The sequence below is a fragment of the Equus caballus genome, chromosome 18 (genome assembly GCF_041296265.1).
Source record: "Equus caballus isolate H_3958 breed thoroughbred chromosome 18, TB-T2T, whole genome shotgun sequence".
NCBI lineage: Eukaryota > Metazoa > Chordata > Mammalia > Perissodactyla > Equidae > Equus > Equus caballus.
Genome location: NC_091701.1, coordinates 78,809,941 through 78,830,828, shown reverse-complemented (window position 1 = coordinate 78,830,828; position 20,888 = coordinate 78,809,941). Strand labels below are relative to the sequence as shown.

Below are 20,888 nucleotides of genomic sequence, written 5' to 3'. Positions count from 1 at the left end.
AGCACCAAAAGAATTTTTTAAAACTTTCTGAAATGTATTTTACATTTGCATGCTTACTGAAACAGTCATTTTGGGCTCAAGGGTTTTTTCTTGGTATTTCTAAGTTCAAAGTGAAGTTTCAAAGGGCTGAGGTTGCTGCACATCTGCCGCCCTATGCATAAGTCAATTCACATACATTTGTTAACGTTTTCTAGGAACCTAATATTACAAGAGCTGATATGCTAAGCTAGAGATTTCTGTGCTCACTATAGCAGCACAGATACTAACCTTGAGATTTTTTTCCTTTAAAGCTGTTTAAATGTTCAATAAAATGTTGTTTTGTAGTTCCTAAGCAGCAACGTCTGATAACTAAATATCTGTTACTGTCTTCTTACCTTTGCTATAACTGTATTTAATTATCAACTGTATCACTGTACAGTTCATGCATCAAAGGCAATATGACACTTCAACCAGTTATCTAATATTTCTACTTAAATGGGATTAAGTTACTGGAAAAAAGAGAAAATTATTTAGATAAGGAAAAAAATTATCATAGCCTTATAAAGGAACATCATAATGTATGCTCTGGTAAATACATATAGTCCTATGAGAAAAGATTCTTACCTAGAATAAAGTGACCTCCACGGCAGGTCCATACTATGCAATGATTAATTCTCTCTACCTTGCTATTTCTTTAGTCTCCCTTATGATACTGATTCCTTATCTCTAGATGGAGATGTTCCCAAAGACTCTGTCTTCAAACTACTTCTCTTCTTGCTGCACTTTAACGCCTTAGAAAAAAATCTCATTCCTTGCTTAGCTATCACCTCCAAGCACAGAATTTTGAAATCTATTTACATCTTACCTTACATCTCTCCTGAACCCATACTTCTGTTTACATGGCATCTGACCTTACATATTGTGCCAGATCACTATATTTGTAACTCACCATCTTCCCCAAAACAACTTCCTCCTACTTCTGTCAATAACAGTACCCGATCATCTCAGATACTTTTCAGGTCTATATATCCTACACCTAATCAGTTGCCAAGATACATACCTTCTATCTGTGCCTTATATCCTTTCATTTCTCTCAATTCCTACCGCCTACATTCTACTTCAGGCGGTCATTATCTCTTGCCAGTACTACTATACTAGTTTCCAGGTCAGGTTGTAGTATCTTCCACATGGTCCTGCAGATTCATCCTTCTAAATCAGCTCTGAAGCCCCCATAGGTTCCTCCTACCTACTTAAATATAAACTCCTTTACTTACCATTTACAGCCTTCCTTAATATGGCCTAGAATTTCCCTCCCATTCAATCCTACTTGGACCTTAGGTAACAGCTTAACTAGACTTACAGTTCTCAAAACACAGACCATGGTTTCTTACCTTTGTGTCTTGGCCTATTTTATTCACCGGTTACCAACAGTAACCCATCAACTTCCCCAACAACCCATCCCCGCCTCTTCAAGGAAATCATCCCTGATTGTGATACTCATCATTTCTTACTGAGAATTTCCACAGCATTTTGTTATTAGATTTACAGAACATCCTTTATAATATGTGCATGTTTCACTGACACAAACTCCCCAGCCCCTTAGGGGTAAGTGCTACACTTTCTGTATCTTCACATCACATCACACACAGGAATCACATACTATCTCTTACCATACGGTTCCAGAGAATCACAGAGGCTTCTGCCACCCCATGTGGGCTGGTGTGGGGGAAAAACGTGATATAAGGGAGACTTTTTGGATCTCCAGAAGCTTTGCCACCATCAGGCTACTCATGCCTTACCATGCACCCCTAAGAAAAACATTTTAACTTGCTTCTCAATTTGATGTTCTAGCACTGATATTGGGAACTAAGAAGAATAGGAACCTTACACCCTCTAGAGCAGCTCAAAATTGTAGTATCATTACCACTAGGTTACTACCATTATTTTTTTCTCCTTTTCATTTCTACTAAATAGGACCACAGATTCGGTAGGGATATATGTGTACAGATAATGGGGAGGGGGCAGGAAGACAATGATAATATTTAGGGAGCATGAGCACAGACATGCAGGAGAGAATTCTCCTCTACAGATCACACCCTTGAGATCTACTGTCTGTTTCTTTCTCTTCTCCAGTACTAAATCTCTCACCCAGACCAGTCCAGTCCACTACATTACCTAGAAAATAGGCAATTATTGTTTCCCTGGGTATAAACTATAATCAGATTTGGTAAAGTACAGGTATTCAGTTCTTGTTCAGTTAGCCCATCTAAACTACAAAACAATTTCTTCTAGACCCTCCAAGATTTGAATTCAGTTTCATCAATTCATTTCAACAAACCCTTATTCACTGAATGCATGCTACATGACAAACACTGTACTATTTACTATGCTATCAAAATGAATACACGTTCTCTGCACTCAGTAAGTTTTCAGTCCAATACAGAGAAAGGCAAATAAACAGAAAATGTCAGTGCAAAATGGTCACAGATATGAATGGAATCCAAATAGGAACACTATCTTAGATGGCCATCCAGATGAAGTTTCACAGAATTTTAGTACAGCCAAGCAGGAGTGACAAAAGTTATTCCAGGAAGAGCGCACAGCCTAATAAGGACATAAAGGCATGAAAAAGATTCCTGGGTCCAGAAAACATGTAAGTTCAGGATTATTAACATATCATTAATTCACTATTGCCCCTGCATTAAGACTGAGACATTGCTGGAATTTAAGAGTTGGATAGTAACCATCTTCTTTCTCACAAAATTGCTAAGAAATTAAAATATTACACATGTAATTAACCTAGTAAGGTCATGGCAGAGTCACAGCACCTCACTCAACAATGGGGCTTAGGGGAGAGAAGGATTCTTAGATTACCTATTAAATGAGTTTTCAATTCTGCATTCCAATCAATCTCAACTAAACCAAATTGGAAAGAAAGGCTCCATTACGAAATCTCACTGAAACTAAAATAATAGTTTCTAGAATACATGCCAATCATTATACACAGAAAACTGTAGCAAAAAGATCATGAAAAACATTTGAAATATACTTATGCTTTCAGAATTGTTTAAATATTAATTCCTATGATGTCTAAGAAAGAATATATTCATGCTTTCCTTCCAGACTCCTGGATGGAGAACACAGTCTACAAAAAAAAGACAGTATGGCATTCAAATTAGAATGAGTCACACAAGTCACAGGGAAAAATAACAAAGCATAATTAGATAAACATGGACACTTCACAAGGAAAGAACACAAGACAGAAATGAACATGGGAAAACATTCAGCTACACAAATGATGGAGAAAAAAATGACAAAAACAAAGCACCCTTTTCACCAAATAACTAACAAGAAAAATTATTTTAAAGAATACATCTGCATTGTTTTAAATTTGCTTTGTGGTTATCTTGCTTTGGCAGATGAAGAAAGAGAAGCACATGCCAAGAATGCCAAATACTCTTAAGAAAGCAAAGTAATACTGAACTTGTAAGGATATACTTAGGTTAAAAATGTGCTAGATTCTGATGCTGTTATACTCTCCTAAGTTAAGAATAGGGGACTACCAAAAAATAAGCCCCTAGTTAACAACCACAACAAAAAAACACAAAATGACCTACATATGCAAAAATGAATTAATAAGCAAACCTACTATGCAGTCATTAAAAATGCTAACAAGATCTTGTTAAATTATATTGTCATATGTATTTCACTGTCATATAATACTTCATTATATTTTCATTATTCATGGAAAAATCTATAATTGACTATAAATAAAACGTACAGTAGCACTTAATTATGTAAAAATATGCATAGGACAATAACGGGGAAAAGGGAAAATTTTACATCAGTTAAAATGCTAGGGTAATGAAACAGTAACTTTTAAAAAATTTTTAAATGTGATTATAATATATGTACACTCAGCAAACATAAATCTAAAAGGGTGATAGATGATATTAAAAGCACAGACAACAAAAGAAAAAGTAGATAAAATGGACTTCATTAAAAACTTTTGTGCAAAATATCCTATCAAGACAGTGAAAAGACAACTCACAGAACAGGAGAAAGCATGTGCACATCATGTATCTGATAAGGGATAAACACCCAGAATACATAAAGAACTCCTAGATCTCAACAGCAACAACATAAACCAAGCAATCCAATTAAAAAATGGGTAAAGGACTTGAACAGACATTTCTCCAAAGAAGATATACAAACGGCCAAGAAGCACATGAAAAGATGCTCAACATCGTATCATTAAAAAAATGCAAATCAGGGCCAGGCCCCATGGCCTAGTGGTTAAAGTTTGGCATGCTCCACTTAGGCAGCCTGGGTTCACGGGTTCGATTCCAGGCATGGACCTACTCCACTCGCTAGCCAGGCTGTGGAGGTGTCGCACATACAAAAAGATGGAGGGGGATTGGCACAGATGTTAGCCCAGGGCTAATCTTCCTCAAGCAAAAAAAGGAAAGAGGACTGGCAGCAGATGTCAGCTAAGAGCAAATCTTCCTCAGCAAAAAATAATAATAATAAATATTTTAAAATGCAAATCAAAACCACAAGATACCATTTCATACATATTATAATGGCTACTATTAAAAAAAAAAACAAACAGAAAATACCAAATGTTGGCAAGGATGTGGAGAAATTGGAACTCTTGTGCACTGCTGATGGGAGTGTAAAATGCCACTGGAAAACAATTTGACAGCTCCTCAAAAAGTTACACATAGAATTGCCATAGGATCCAGTGATTCCCAAAAGATTTGAAAATAGAGACTCAAAAAGATACTTGTACACCAGTGTTCATAGCAGTATTATTCACAATATTGAAAAGGTGGGAAACAACCTAAATATCTATCAACAGGTGAAGGGATAAACAAAATGTGGTATATCCATACAATGGAATATAATTCTACCTTAAAAAGAAAGGAAATTCAGATACACGCGACAATATGAACACTGAGACACCATGCTAAGCGCAATGAGGGAGATACGCAAGGCCAATGTTGTGACTCCATTATATAAGCACCTAGAACAGACGTATCCATAGAGACAGAAACTGCACTGGCGGCGTCCACGCGCCAAGAAGAGAGGGCAATGGGAACTTACTGTCTAATGGTGCAGAGTTTCCGTCTGAGAGGATGAAACAGTTCTGGAAACGGATAGGTGATGGCTGCACAACACTGTGAATGTACCTGATGCCACTGACTTGTACATTGAAAAATTGTTAAAATGGTAATTTTATGTTATGTATATTTTATCACAATAAAAACCACTAGACAAAAAAAAGATGATAGAATGATAATCTCTTAAGGGTACAATATATGTATTTTTTAACCATATATCCTTCAGGTTACGATAATGAGATCAACTGACAAAGAACTTCATGAATTCATGGTATATCATTTGTTTATATCAATTTTTTAAATCTGTAAAATTGGATCTTTCCAAGGCATTTTCAGACCACTGGATCAATGCCACCAGAATGTACAATCTATGATGGTCCAGCTCTAAAACCAAACCAAGAATGTTAAGTTATTCTGAGACTATGCTTAAGAGAGAATTTTTCACATACAAAATACAGCCATTCCTAAGGTCATTCACTAGCTACAAGGAAAGAGTGTTTAGTAACACTGAACTCACCAGCACAAACACACCTTCCATATTAACAAGCGACTGATTTCTCGTATTTCTGATAATAAAATCAACATAAACTATTTACTTACCAGTAAAGCTTTAACATTATGATGTCAGCACTGTACTTAGCCACAATGTATCCGGGAAGTACTGAAGGAGATACAGAGGGCTTACTACAAAACAGAACTCAACCCAAAATTGACAAAGAAGCCTTTGCTATCTCAAGAGCTAAGAATCTCACAATTAGATGTAAGATCACACCTTCATAACTATTTATCACTAGCCCTCTTTTCTAAAGATTAAAACTAAAACCTGACGTCTATTCCCACTTAGGAATCACTAGCATCATGCTGTATTTGAGTTGCGTATAAGAAAGTCAGATGGAGATGAGAACCTATTGGGGACAGATGTCTGGACTCAAGAAATTTAGAAGTAAATGGGAATATACAATATTTAAAACCATGGAAATGCAGGGCACTGCCGTATCCCCAACACTGCCTAGAAAACAGCATGCAGTACAAAGTAGGTGCTCAAAAATAACTGAACAATGTGAACAAATGAATGAAGTGTCGAGTATAGAGAGAAGAGATGATGGCTGGGAAGTGTCCTTCAGAACCCAATATTTAGAGATTGGGATAATGAGAAAGTAAAGAATCTGTAAAGGACTAATGAGGCAGGAGGACACCCAAGAGAATGCAATGTCATAGAAACTTTCAAGAAGGAAGAGATGGTCAGTGCAATTGAGAAGACAGGAAAGATGAGGTCAGAAAAGTACCCAGTGAACAGCTATGGCAACGTGAAATTGATGAATTTGAAAAAAGCATTTTTGGTTGAGCAGTAGTGTAAAAATCAGATTAGAATGAACTTTAAGAAGGAAACAAAGAACATATAGATAATTCTTTGAAAAATGTTTGGCCATCTCTAAATCAAAGAAATAGGACCAAAGCTAGAAAAGAACAGTGTTAAAAAAAAAAAAAAAAGGTTTATTTTAAGACGGGAAATATCAGAGCATGTTTACCTGCTGACATAAATGATCCAATGGGACAGGAAAGGCTGAAGAAGTAAGAGAGCTCAGGCAAAGGAACAAAACATTTGACAAGAAGAGAGGTCAAGTGGAGTAACTGGTCTTTGACATGAGGAGGAGAGTTCCTTTGATAGAAAAAGGAAAAAGGAGAGGGGCTGGCCCCGTGGTGTAGTGGTTAAGTTCACATGTTCCACTTCGGCGGCCCAGAGTTCGCTGGTTTGGATCACGGGCATGGACTATACACTGCTCATCAAGCCATGCTATGGTGGCATCCCACATACAAAATATAGGAAGATTGGCACAGATGTTAGCTCAGTGGCCATCCTCCTCTGGCAAAAAGAGGAAGATTGGCAACAGATGTTAGCTCAGGGCCAATCTTCCTCACCAAAAAAAAAAGAGAGAAAAAAGGAGAAAGTTGCCACAGATATAAGGTTTACAGATTTTAAGGCGGAAAGATGAAGGAGATTTAGTCTAGTGGCTTTTATCTCTGAAGTTACAGGACACAGTAATCATATGAGAATGAAAAGGGCAGAGAGGTTTGGGGATGTAAGAAGAGAGGATGAAGATATGACACAGTTATCTCAAGAGAGTGAAAAACATGGAAGATTAAGTAAGATCACGTATGCCAAAAATGTAGCACAAAACTCGACCCAATGAAAGAGTTCAATAAATGATAATAGCACCTTTTATGTTATCTGATGTCTACATGAAGAAAGCCTTCTAAACATAAAGCCATGGTCAAGAACAATTATGCTCTCCAAAAGTGGTAGAAAATTTTTAAAATTATAGTATTAAGCTTCAAAATGTAAACAAACAAACCAAAAAACTTTACTCTCAATAGAGTAAAAGACATAAATTTAAGGCAAAAAATTTAAAACTTCGACTCTAAACGGCAATTACATTGAAAAGATAAGCTACAAACTGGGAGAAAATATTTACAAAACACATATTTGACAAAGTACTGGCATCCAAAATATACAAAGAACTCAAATTCAGCAATAAGAAAACAAGCAAATTTAAAACTTGGCAAAAGATCTGAACAGATATGTGACCAAAGAAGATATACAGATGGCAACTAAGCATATGAAAAGATTCAACATCATATGTTGTGAGGGAAATGCAAATTAAAACAGTGAGATACCACTACACACCTATTAAAGTATCAAATACCAACACCAAATGCTGGAGAGGATGTGGAACGAGAACTCTCACTCACGGATGGTGGGAATGCACAGTGGTACAGACACCCTTGGAAGACAGTTTGGAAGTTTTTTACAAAACGAAATATACTCTTACCACATGATGTGGTAACCGTGCTCTCTCATTTTTACTCAAATGAGTTGAAAACTTATGATTATACAAAAACCTGCACAGGGATAGTTAAAGTAGCTGTATTCATAATTGCCAAAACTTAGAAGCAACAAAAATGTCCTTCAATAGGTAAATGGATAAACAAATTGTGATATATTCAGATAACGGGATATTATTCAGCAATAAAAAGAAGTCAGCTATTAAACCATGAAGAGACATGGAGGAAACTTGAATGCACATTGCTAAGTGAAAGAAGCCCATCTGAAGAGGCTACATACTGTATGAGTCTAACTACATGACATTCTGGAAAAGACAAAATTGCTGAGACAGTAAAAATATCTGGTTGCTAGGTGCTTGTGAAGAGAGAGGGATGAACAGGCAGAGCACAGGAGATTTTCAGAGCAGTGAAACTATTCTGTATGATACTGTAATGGTAATGGTGAAAACATGGCATTATACATTTGTCAAAACCCATAGAATGTGTAACACCAAGAGTGAACCCTAATGTAAACTATGGACTTTAGTTAATTATTACGCGTGATGAGCTAATACCAATAATGTATCACACTAATGCAAGACGTTAATAAAAGTGGCAACAGTTGAGGAGGGGACAGGTATTAGAGGTATGGGAACTCGCTGTATCTTCAGTTTTCTGTAAACCTAAAACTGGTCTAAAAAATAAAGTCTATTTTAAAAAAAAAATCCTACAATCAATAGAGTTGAAGACATATAAATCCATAAGAAAAACACAAAGGTGGAGCAAGGAAATTCACAAAAGCAAATTAAAGTAAGTAATACACAAGAAAAACCATGTAACCTTACTAGCACAGCACAATTTCATGCTTAAAGCCTGGAGTCAAATATAAATGGGGTGTGCCACTTACTAGCTGTGTCACCATGAGCAAAGTTTTAAATCTGACTGAGCATTTGTTTCTCAAAGTGTAGTCTATTGACCAGCGTCATCAGCATCATCCGGAAGCTGCTCGACTGAAACGCAGAACTCTGGGCCCAATCCTAGAACTACTGATTTTATTTTATTTTGAGGTAACACTGGTTTATAACATTATATAGATTTCAGGTATACATCATTATAATTTGACTTCTGTATACTTTACATCATGTTCACCACCAAAAGTCTAGTTTCCATCCATTGTCATATAAATCACCTCCCTTAACCATTTAGCCTCCCCCCAACCCCCTTTTCCTCTGGTAACTACCAATCTCTTCTCTGTATCTATGTGTGTGTGTTTTTTATCTTCCACATGAAAGAAATCATACAGTATTTTTCTTTCTCTGTCTGACTTACTTCACTTAGCATAATACTCTCAGGGTCCATCCATATTGTCACCAATGGTAAGATTTAATCTTTTTTATGGCTGAGTAGTATTCCATCATCTTACTTATGTTTATACACACAACCCCCCCCCCCCACCATCTTCTTTATCTATTCATCCGTTGATGGGCACTTAGGTTGTCTCCAAGTCTTGGGTTTTATAAATAATGCTGCAATTAACATAGGGGTCCATATATCTTTTCCAATTAGTGTTTCCACATCCTTTGGATAAATACCCAGAAGGGGAATAGCCGGATCATATGATGGTTCTATTCTTAATTTTTTGAGGACTCTCCACATTGTTTTCCACAGTGGCTGCATGAATTTACATTCCCACCAGCAGTGTACAAGGTGGGGGTTCCCTTTTCTCCACATCCTCTCCAACATTTGTTACTTCTTGTCTGTTTAATAGCCATTCTAACAGGCATGAGGTGATATTCTCATTGTGGTTTTGATTTGCATTTCCCTAATCATAGTGATATCGAACATTTTTTCATGTGCCTGTTAGCCATCTGTGTATCTTCTTTGGAAAAATGTCTGTTTAAATCCTCTGCCCCATTTTTTAATCAGGTTTTTGTTGTTGTTGTTGAGTTGCATGAGTTCTTTATATATTTCAGATATTAACCCCTTATCAGATATATGATTTTAAAATATCTTCTTCCCACTCAAAAGGTTGTCTTTCATTTTGTTGGTTTCCTTTACTGTGCATAGAATTACTGATTTAGAATCTGCATGTTAACAAGACACCTACATGATTTATATGCACATTAAAGTCTGGGAAGTCTACTCTAAGTCTCAGTTTCCTTACCTCTAAAATGAAGATGAGATTAGTATTTATCTCAAAACATTGTTAAAATTAAATAAGGTAAAACATATAAATACTGAGCAACCACTAAAAACTTGATAAATATTTTCTGTTACTAGTATAGCAATAATTGAAGTAAATTAAAAGATATAAATTTTTGCAGGTTAAATCAGCAAAGATTTTTTAAAATAACAATCAAACCTGGTGAAGGTAAAATGAGACAGACAACCATCCAAAACTGGTCGACATGTATTTGAGGTACAATCTTTCTGGAAAGCAATTTGGCAATACGTACCAAATGTCTTTAAAACGTTCATACTCTTTGACCCACTTCTAGGAAACTATGGTAAAAAATTAGAGAGAAACGTGGACAAAAACTTTTGTTCAGAGATGTTCTCTGCACAGTTATTTATAAAAGCAGGTATAATAAAATGTACTCCACAGGGTACACATGTAAATTAAATCTTTCCTCCACCCCATCCTATGTTGGGGGGGATCTTCTTTTCCTGCTCCAGCATTATGTCACCAGCAGATTTTGTAGCTTTTCTAATAATTTTCAGGTATTAAAATAGTTTCATTTTCAAATACTAAAAAGTTCAGTTCAACCTAAATCAGAACTTCAATTTTCGTCTGATTCCCCAGCTCAGGTCTAATCTGACAACTGCACAAACCAGAAGGAGAGAGTAAGATATGTTTCCATTATTAGTCTACCTTGCTCTTCCACTCTCCCTCCCCACTTCACTATGCTGCTCTAAAGCTCATTCCTCCAAGATCAGAAGAGCATGGCAGAAGAAAGTAACAACAGCAATCAGATAAAAGGTGGAAGGCCTTACAGGACTATATTGCAGCAACCTGGTGTCGACACTCTATGCTAACGCCAAATTTTGACCCTCCTTCTTGTGAATCACTTCATGGGTTCCTCAGAGACCCTCCTTAAAGTGGGTGATGCATTCTCCAGCTAACATTGCATACTTCCATCTTAGCTTAGAAGGCACAAACCACACAGCCTCTTTCTGATAGGGACACCTCCCACAGCAGGCAGTTTTCTTGGGCAAGATTCTTATAAGACAGCTCTATACCACCTACCTTCTGCTCTGTCTACCTAGTAGGCCCATGTGGGAAAACGTCAGCATTTTTGCCCCTCCAAATTCTAGAAGTAGTAGGTCCTCCCCGTCCAGCCTCCTCTCCTTGCTCTACTCCAGAAGAATTTAACCTTCAGATCTATCTCAGGGAAAATCAGGGAACAATTTTCATGTCCACTCCCATGCCCTACTCAATTCAGACTAGGGTGCTGACCTACCCAGAACTCTCTCCCTATACTTCACAGCTTAAGCATTTCCACAGATTAGCAAATCTCAATCTGGGAATGAAATCTCCCTCCTCTTTTTAGCAGGCAGCTCCAGTTTCTATCACTGATTTTCATAAAACTTCCTGACTTGCTTGCAGATTAGGGAGAAGCACAGCACTTCTACAACCCTCTTAGAAGAAATCTTCATTCATTTACATACATAAATGTAAAAAAACGGATACACGTCCATATGTATGTATATTCATGGATGTACAGAGAATAAGGGGTTAAAAACCAGTATTACCTTACTGAAATATAACAACATACACCTGAAATTTACACAATGTTATAAGCCAATATGACCTCAAAAAAATAATTCTTAAAAGAAGCTGTATCATCTTGCAGCAAATCCTACATGAAAATCTAACACCTTTTATTAAAGTATGGAGATAACTAATGAATATTGTCCTCAGCTTTGAAGCCTGAACCATAACTCCAACAAAATAGGAAAAGTCTCATTTAATGTCTTGTTACACAAATAACTGGAAACCATCTAAACTTCCCACAACAGGGAAAGAGTTAAAAAAATGAGCACAATTATATCGCAAACTACTTAATATTAAAAACTACTTATGAACAATCTATACTCTAAAATGTAAAGAAGAATGCAAAACTACTTAGAACACAGTAAAACCCTAAAAAATTCCACCCCGATAACATGACTTTGAATATAATGCAAGTAGGTACAGAATCTTCAAGGAACATGGCCTTGTAGAGTATGAAATTTATATTTTTAAACTTCATGTAATTTTTAAACTTTTAAACTTGATTTTAAACTTCATATTATTATGGCAGGGTCCTACTGTATCTCAACTATGTAAAATGACATGCATATAATGTTACAGTATGTATATATAAAATTATGTATTACTTATTCCTAGGAGTTAGAAGGAAATATAGCAATATGTATTATATATTAGTAGTTATAAGCAGCAAATGTAGTTTTACCAGTAATGAGACTACAGATAATTTTTATTTTATACTTTTCCATTTTCTGTTATGTATTCCTCTTACAATTAAAAACACTTTTTCAATGTCAACTTCCATGCTTAGATGAAAACAAGACAACAATAGCACATTCTGGATGCCACATTATCTATATCTTCACATGTATCTTAAGTTTTTTTTTTTGAGGAAGATTAGCCCTGAGCTAACATCTGTGCCCATCTTCCTCTACTTTATATGTGGGACGCCTGCCACAGCATGGCTTGATAAGCGGTCTATAGGTTCGTGCCTGGGATCCGAACTGGTGGACTCCAGGCCACCAAAGCAAAGTGCATGAACTTAACTGCTACACCATCAGGCCAGGCCCCCTTCACATGTATCTTTCTTGTGTGAGGAAGACTGGCCTTGAGCTAATATCTGCTGCCAATCTTCCTCTTTTTGCTTGAGGAAGACTGTCACTAAGCTAACATCTGTGCCAATCTTCCTCTATTTTATGTGGGATGCTGCCACAATGTGGCCTGACGAGTGGTGCCAGGTCCACACCAGGGATCCGAACCCGTGAACCCCCGACTGCGAAGCAGAGTACACGAACTTAACCACTGCACCACCAGGCCAACCCCCACATGTACCTTTTAACACAAAAGTTAGTCTCTGCCACAACTATGGAACTGGACTAGTTCCATAATCAAGCGCCACCAAAATCAAGTTCACAGGAACTATGTCATTCAGGGTCGGGCATACAAATAAACTAGAAATGTATTACCATGTTAATCAACTACGCGGCTCTTTTCTTTCCAAATTAATCTGACAACAGCAGAATCCATGAGAAACATTTTCTCTAACCAACAAAAAATTATTTTTAGCTACACCTCCTGAGGATTCATGAAGAACCACAAAGGAAGCAATCATTCTTCACTGGCTTCCTGCGTAATATAGCACAATCACTTAAAATTTCTATACCTACTAACTTAGCACAGACACAGCTTTGTACTCCCTCACTTAGTAAATGATGCTGGCTGTAAGACACAGGACACAATTTAATTGAGGTGGAGGGAAGGAGAGTGTCTATGTTAATGGCTCTCAAATTCCTGCATTTGCACGTAGAAGTGATTTTTTTAAAGTAGTAATAAAGGACTGTCTGGTTGAAATTAGGTTCATTCATTGTCTGTTTTTATTGTCATGCAACACAGCAGGCTCTGCCTTTCTTTGCTTTACGGTTTTCACTCAGCTTTATGTTTCAGCTTCTGTCTTCTACTGTCTCCTGCCAAAAAAACTCAGCGCAGCAAAGCAGTATTACAGAGAATATTATTTGTTTCTTGTTCAGCATCCATTACTATTCTTCTGGCAACAATTCTGCACTCGAGTGGGTTGACTCCCACTCTTCCTCCACCTTATGCATGCCACGGGTGTGGACACACGCCTAGGACCCAGGCCTACCAGAAGTACACCAATTCTTTGGACAGCGACTAATTCAGAGAAAGGTGCTGATTCAAGGCAAGCCAATGAGAGTCTTCTCTGGAATATTCTGAAAGATTTATTGGAAAATATTATTTGGCAAGGGTTGCTGTGGTGGCCATAGACGCATGTTCTGACGTCCCTTCAAGAGACTATGCTTCAGGGAACACAGTGACTAGTGGCAAAAAGCTGCATCTTTAGATATGGTGCTAATACTGAGACCACACTTCTCCTAAGAAATGCATCACCTCCTGAATAATAAAATATAGTTCATATGTGAAGGTAGTTACCTTGATTTTGGTCCTTCCTGGTTTCATAAAGGATATTAGCAAGAGGTTAAGAGCAAAAAGAGACTAACAAGTGTCCTATTTAACCCCTGTGCTGAGTCAACGTTCTCAACTCAGAAGTTTCCTGCTCCTGGAAAGTCACGTCCTTAAATATTGGTCCAATCTCCAGTTTGCCGAGCAAACTTCCTTTTCTGCATGCTGGGATCATCATCTGTTGCTTCCTGCCTAGTCCTAATAATTCTACTAACATCTAAAAAACTTTACTTGTTACTTGGGTTTTTTAAGCCTCAATCTATTGAGATATATCAGAAAATTCTGCCTGTAATTTTTCTCATTTGTAGAATCTACAAACATCCCTAATTCATACTTTGCTGCAACTGAAAGAATTATATAAAGTACACATATATACATATATATACATATATAAAGTACATATACTAGTACATATAAAGATAAGTATTTATAAACTGAAGCAATTTATATCTAAGGCACTTGTAAGTTTGCAGTGGAATCTCTTTATCTTGTGTTAGGATCCTCAGAACAGTTAAATCATTTCAAAGTGATTTGTTTTGCCACGTGAGGTCATGGATGACAAAGCTTCTAATTGGTGAGAAGATAAGAAATGCTTTAAACACGAGGTGAAGTGCTGGGTGGAGAGGATTATTTGGCTTCAACTTTTAAGAGGGTGGAAAAGGGAATGTTTCCTTCCACCTGGATTTAAAGAGAAAACAGAGTCACGTCATCAGCATTACGGCAGTGAGCTCTTCCCTTAGACTCTCCCTCATAAAAGTACAACTAAAAGGACATTCATAAACGAACAGAGGACATTCACATAATACAAAACACGTCTGTGAGACCCACACCGCCACGCATCTGAAGGTGGAGGTACTGGAACCCCCAGGGAGGAAGTGGAAGGAGGTAAGGGCATCTCCTCTCCCTCCATGGCAGTGATCAAGGGCACAAGACCACAAGTGGCTCTCAGAAAAGAGGGAGAAGGAGGCGGCTCTCCGCAAGAACACCTTCTCTCTCCAAGTTCCCTCACAACACGTGGGGAAACTAAAGACAGAGGAGGCTAAGCTATTGCGGGAGTGTCTTCACCAAACCCACACCCCAGGAGAGCAGACAGCAGCGGGAGAGTGAAAACATCCATGGGATCGTGCATGCAAAAGAAAGCGCCCCTCCCCCCTACCAGGTGCTCCAGCTCAGCCCGTCAGCCACAGCATCGGCACATACACTGGCAAAGCAGCAGCTGTGAGCAAACAAGCCAGCAATTACAGACAGGGCCTATCCAAGGGACAGGCACAGATGACAGGGGTGACTACAGGCTCAGAATACACAGCTCCTGACCACCCTCTAGCGGCAGCAGGCAGAATCTGCAACCAGATACTACCACTATGTCAAAGCACAAATCCACTCCATCGAATACTATGACGAGGTATATTAATGCTCCAGACCAGAAGGAAAATGACAAGGATGCAGAAATCAATCCTGAAGGCATAGAAATTTACAATCTAAATGACAGAGAATTCAAAACAGCTATCATAAAAAAACTTAACGAATTACAAGAAATTTCAGATAGTTCAATGAAATCAGGAACAAAATTACAAACAGAGAAAATTCTTCACAAAAGAGAATAAGACTAAGAGGAAAAAAACAATCAGAAATGTTGGAGATGACGAACACAATGGGTGAGGTAAGGAAAAGTCAGGGATCCCTGAATAACGGAGCTGATATTATGAGGACAGAATTAGCAACATGGAAGACAGAAACTTAGAACTCCTTCAGATGGTGGAGGAGAGAGAAGTAAGACTAAAAAGAAACGAAAAAATTATCCAAGAACTATCTGACTCAAACAGGAAATGCAACATAAGGATTACAGGTATTCCAGAGGGAGGAAAGAGGAAGAAGGGGGCAGAGAACTTGTTCAAAGAAATAATAGCTGAGAACTTCCCAAAGATCCTGGGAAAGCAGCTGGAAATACAAGTAAAGAAGCTAAGAGAACTCCTCCTTACATCAATATAAAAGACCTTCTCCAACACACATACTAGTAAAACTTGGAAAGCCAAAAACAAAGAAAAAATATTAAGGGCAGCATGGCAGAAGAAAATAAGTTACAAAGGAACCCTTATCAGGCTTTCAACACATTTCTCAGCAGAAACCTTAAAGGCTAGGAGAGAGTGGAATGATATATTCAAAATCCTGAAAGAAAAAAATTTTCAGCCAAGAATACTCTATCAAGCAAAAATATCCATCAGATATGACAGAAACAAAAACCATCCCAGATAAGCAAAACATAAAGGAGTTCATCGCCCCAAGACCCCTCTACAAGAAATGATCAAGACGGCCTTGATACCTAAAAAGAAAAGGGGCTTACAAAGCTATGAGAAAGGAGACAAACAGGCACACAAAATCAGAAAATTGCAGCTATCAGAACACATAAGCAAACTCTTGATTATAACATTAAAGATAAAGAGAAGGAAAATATTAGAAATACCTATCGGCCTGTCATGTGAACCACAAACTCACAACACAAGACAGAATAAGTTGTGACGACAATAACTTACAAGAGGAAGAGGGCAGGGAAGGAATCAGCTAAGACTAAGGAAATAGGCTATCAGAAAACGGACTATCTCACCTATGAGATTTCTTATACAAACCTCATGGTAACCATTAAACAAATAATCAGAACAGAGACACAAATGACAAAGAGAAAAACGAGAAAATCATCATACAGAAGTACCAAACTGAATTGGTAGTCTGAAATACAGGGGACGAGAAATAAGTGAAATTGAAATGAAAAGACAGTAGAAAGGATCATTGAAACTAAGAGATGGTTCTTTGTGAAGATAAAATTGACAAGTCCCTAGCCAGACTCATTAAGAAAAAAAAAGGTTCAAATACAAAAATTAGAAATAAAAGAGAAGAAATTACAATGGATACCATAGAAATACAAAGGATTATAAGAGAATAGTATGAAAAACTATATGCCAACAATTCGACAATCTAGAAGAAATGGATAAATTCTTAGATTCACGCAACCTCTTGAAACTAAACCAAGAAGAAATAGCAAATATTAACAGACCAATCAAAAGTAAAGAGATTCAAACAGTAATGAAAAACTTACCCAAAAGTAAAAGTCCAGGACCAGAGGGCCTTGCTGGAAAATTCTGACACACATTCAAAGAAGATTTAATACCTATCCTTCTCAAACTATTCCAAAAAGCTGAAGAAGATGGAACACTTCCTAACACATTCTACAAGGCTAACATCACCCTGATCCCAAAGCCAGACAAGGACGACACACAAAGAAGGAAAATCACAGGTCAATATCACTGATGAACGTAGATGCAAAAATCCTCAACAAATATTGGCAAACCAAATACAGCAATACATTTAGAGGATCATACACCATGATCAGGTGGGATTTACACCAGGGACAAGGGACAGTTCAACAACCACAAAACAATGTGATACACCACATGAACAAAATGAGGAATAAAAACCACATGATCATCTCAATAAACGCAGAGAAAGCTTTTGACAAGATCGGAAATCTATCTGTGATAAAAACTCTCAATAAGATGGGTATAGAAGGAAAGTACCTCAACATAATAAGGGCCATAGATGACACACTCACAGCCAACATCATACTCAATGGGAAAAAACTGAAAGCCATCCCTCTGAGAACAGGAACAAGACAAGAGTGCCCATTCTCACCACTCCTATTCAACACAGTACTGGAGGTTTTGGCCAGTGTAATTAGACAAGAGAAAGAAATAAAAGGTATCCAAATAGGCAATGAAGAAGTGATACTCTCATTATTTGCAGATGCCATGATTTTACATACGAAAAACCCTAAAGAATCCACCAGAAAACTATGAGAAATAATCAACAACTACAGCCAAGTTGCAGGGTACAAAATCAACTCACAAAAATCACTTGCATTTCTATAGCCTAATAACAAACTAACAGAAAGAGAACTCAAGAACACAATCCCATTCACAACCACAACAAAAAGAACAAAATATCTCAGAACAAATTTAACCAAGGAGGTGAAAAAAACGATACAATGAAAACTATAGGACATTATTCAAAGAAATAGACGATAACATAAAGAAATGGAATAACGAAATAAGAGAGATATTCCATGCACACAGATGGGAAGAATAAATATAGTTACAATGTCCATATTGTGTAAAGCAATCTACTGATTCAACGCAAACCCAATCAGAAACCCAATGACATTCTTCATGGAAATAGAACAAAGAATCCTAAAATTCATACAGGACAACAAAAGACCCCGAATAGCTAAAGCAATCCTGGGAAAAAAGAACAAAGCTGGAGGCATCACAATCCCTGACTCCAAAACAGACTGCAAAGCTACAGTAATCAAAACAACATGGTACTGGTACAAAAACAGGTGCACAGAATTGAAAGCCCAGAAATAAAACCACACACCTACTGAGAGCTAATCTTCAACAAAGACGCTAAGAACATACAATGGAGAAAGGGAAAGTCTTTTCAATTCATGGTACTGGGAAAATTGGACAGCCACACGAAAAGAATGAAAGTAGATCATTATCTTTCACCCATACACAAAAATTAACTCAAAACAGATCAAGGACTTGAAGGTAAGACTTGAAACCACAAAACTCCTAGAAGGAAATATAAGTAGTACACTCTTTGACATCGGTCTTAGAAGGATCTTTTCGAATACCATGTACACGCGGACAAGGGAAACAAAATATAAACAAGTGCAACTTCATCAGACTAAAGAGCTTCTGCAAGGCAAAGGAAACCAGGAACAAAACAAAAAGACAACCCCCCAAGTGGGACAAAATATTTATAAATCATATATCCAACAAAGGGTTAATCTCCAAGATATATAAAGAACTCACACAACTGAAAAACAAAAGAACAAGCCAATCAAAAAATGGGCAGATATGAACAGGATATGAACAGACATTTTTCCAAGGACGATATACAGATAGCCAATGGGCACACGAAAAGATGTTCCACATCACTAATGTTCAGGGAAATGCAAACCAAAACTACACTGAGATATCAACTTACACCCGTAAGAATGGCTATAATCACAGAGACAAAAAACAACAAATGTTGGAGAGGATGTGTAGAAAAGGGAACCCTCATACACTGCTGGTGGGAATGCAAACTGGTGCAGCCACTACAGAAAACAATATGGAGATTTCTCAAAAAATTAAAAAGAGAAATATCATTTGACGCAGCTATCCCACTACTGTGTAGTCATCCAAAGAACTTGAAATCAACAACCCAAAGAGAACTATGCACCCCTTTGTTCACTGCAGCATTATTCACTATGGCTATTTTTCACCTGGGTGGAAGCAATCCAAGTGCCCATCGACTGATGACTGGATAAAGAAGATGTGGTATATACACAATGGAATAGTACTGAGCCATAAAAAAAGACAAAATCATCCCATTGGCAAGAACATGGATGGACCTTGAGGGTATTATGTTAAATGAAATAAGCCAGACAGAGAAAAACACACACTGTATGATTTCACTCATATGTGGAAGATAAATTAACACAAGGACAAAGAGAACAGATTAGTGGTTACCAGAATGGAAGCGGGTGGTGGGGGGGACGTAAGGGATAATGGGGTACACTTATATGGTGACTGACAAATGACAATGTACAACTGAAATTTCACAATGTTATGAACTATTATGACCTCAATAAAATTTTTTTTAAAAAGGAAAAGAAACTCCACCTTCCCACCCCATCCCCAGGGTCTGACCTACACTAGGCCAATTCCAATACTTTTGCTCACTCCAGGCCACAAGGATTTTGTTTGAGAGAGAGGACCACAATATAGATCCTTTCCTGGATTTTTCAAACTAATTCCAGAAAAGAGAACTTCCTTTTCCTCTTATCTCAGAGATAGATGAGATGTGAAACACATGTAAGGATTTCTCACAGTGCATGCAGTATGCCCATCTGAAAGGATGAAGCCAAAATGCAGAAAGCAGCAGCAATGACAGATGGAGTTCTAAGCTTGTTTGAGACCTTGATTGCACTCATTCTTGCTTTTTCACATGGTTTAGTTAGCAACTAATAAATTTACATTTTTTTAATTTAAGTTTTTTCAAATTGAGTTTCTGTCACTTGAAGCCAAAGAATCCTAAAATACTTTAAAGTGTTCCTTTTAATAGTTTAACATCTACTGCATTCCGTTCTCAATAACATGGCACCTTTAAAAGAGTTAGGTCATCTGCCTAGACAACCTATGTATAGACTAAGCGGAAACAACTGAGGCAGATAAAGTTGATATTCACCTCCACACCCTGAAGTGTGAGAGGAGAGCTAGAGAAAAAGAAGGTTACTTCACAAATAAGACAAGTGATCACAGACTAATCTTTCTGAGATTCAGAAAATAAAGCTATTTGCTAAGAATGTGTTGACTATTTTGGGACAACCTATTACTAAAGCCAAAGTGAGGTTTCTAGAACACAAGGAGGCTAACAGAAAGGATGGGGGATTTGGGTTCTTATTCTAGCTCTGCTACTATCTCACCTGGTCGTGAGTAAGTCACTTACACTCTCAAGGACTCAGTGACTACACGTTACATCAAAAAGACTAGATTATGTCATTTTTCAGCTCTAAAACACCATGGTCCTTGTTTGGAATATATTTGGAAGTAGGTCATTTTAGATTGAACTTTAGATTTGTCTGAAGTGACAAATCACAAGTTTAATAATAGTATATATTCTAGATTAGGGAAAAA

The 20,888-nt window shown here is 37.4% G+C and overlaps 1 protein-coding gene across 46 annotated transcripts in view; it reads right to left on the bottom strand.

The window, feature by feature from the left end:
* Positions 1-20,888, bottom strand: part of ABI2 (abl interactor 2) — a 128,036-nt gene that overhangs the window by 76,650 nt on the left and 30,498 nt on the right. The gene's annotated exons all lie outside the window — the stretch shown is intronic.